Source organism: Miscanthus floridulus, chromosome 17 (assembly GCF_019320115.1).
Source record: "Miscanthus floridulus cultivar M001 chromosome 17, ASM1932011v1, whole genome shotgun sequence".
Taxonomy (NCBI): Eukaryota; Viridiplantae; Streptophyta; class Magnoliopsida; order Poales; family Poaceae; genus Miscanthus; species Miscanthus floridulus.
This window is the reverse complement of record NC_089596.1, coordinates 95,409,337-95,410,654: the sequence shown is the minus strand read 5'-3', so window position 1 is coordinate 95,410,654 and position 1,318 is coordinate 95,409,337. Positions and strand designations below refer to the sequence as shown.

General features: G+C 48.2%; 1 long non-coding RNA gene across 1 annotated transcript; it reads left to right on the top strand.

Annotated features, from left to right (window-relative positions):
• The first annotated feature begins 200 nt into the window (after positions 1-200).
• Positions 201-1,085, top strand: LOC136516247 (uncharacterized). Its single transcript, XR_010773976.1, has 3 exons — positions 201-393; positions 453-764; positions 837-1,085. It is a non-coding gene; the product is annotated as an uncharacterized lncRNA (long non-coding RNA).
• The last annotated feature ends 233 nt before the right edge of the window (positions 1,086-1,318 follow it).

The following is a 1,318-nucleotide window of genomic DNA, read 5'->3' as shown; positions in this document are numbered from 1 at the left end:
CTTTTCCCTTCATATATCAGTAACCGATTCTCTTGTAACAGGTTAACAACCCAGCACCATCGGTGAGCAAAAGTGGGAAACCCTTCAATCTCCGGCCTGTTTCCCCAACATCGCTGATCGGCTACAACGCTCCCACCTTAGCCGCTTTGACCCACCAGAAGATTCGTACCAAGACCATCACTTCCAAGTCCAAATTGGCTACATCCAGGGCTACTCCATCGGCTGCTGCTACAACCTTGGTCAAAGCATTTAAGGTAACAACCTCGTTTATCTTTACTTATGCCGATCACAAACTGTATTAACCTTAATCATCAGGGGGTAAGAGCTGCTACTGGATCATCATCGGCAATTCCGCCGATATCAAGCACCACTTCTTTCGACGAACCTTCAGAGGTAGCTTCTTGACTTTACATTTTATTTGTTAAATATCATCTCTTACACTTGTTTTGCAGCAACAATTGGGTACATCGGCAAACGTACCAGATGTCCAAGCTTCACAACCAACAAGTGCCGATGCCCCCCAGCCCATCGTTGCCGATGCCCAAGCAAAACGCAAAGCTTCAACAGATACTGAAGCACAGCCAAAACGACAAAGGTCTATGCCGATCCCTACATCTGCCCCAATGTCATCGGCCATCATACCTCAAGAGCCCACCACCGATGAAGTCACAGAGGATATCCCATCGGCAAGCTCAGCCGATCCCCCACACGACATACTCCAGGTTGCTTCCTCCAGTCAAGCACAGGAAATTGCCTTGAAACAGGTAAACCGATCAGCCTAGTTGATTTACAATACTCATACTTACCCCTAACTGATCTCCCTCTCTCTCTCTCAGGAACAAGACTCCCCGAACAGCCTATTTTCCTTTGCCATTGACATTTCTGACGACGATGGAGAGGAGACAAGTTCTTCCCTTGCACTGGGAACAATATCGGCAGAGACTAAATCCAAGTTGGAAACCCTCCTGAACTTGCTACAACAAGGTACCGCCCAACTGGTAGATGACTCGGACCCCGCAAAGGCAATTTTCAAAACAATTCGGGGCCAAGTCCCTGCCGATGTTGAAGAAGTACTCTTCCCAGCAGCTCACTTAGAAAGCCGCCAACTGCAATATCAACGGGCCGCTCAGCGCATCGCCGATAGAGCAGCTCAGGCTCAACTCAAAGAAGAGATGCTACAACTGAAACAGATTGCCGATGAGAAGCACAAGGGCATCGGCAACTTGCAGACTTCGGGCGCTGAACTTAAGCAGAAAATCTTAGATTTATCAGCAAGGAAGATGGCTCTATTGGCTGAATTGAAAGAAGTCGAGGCAGC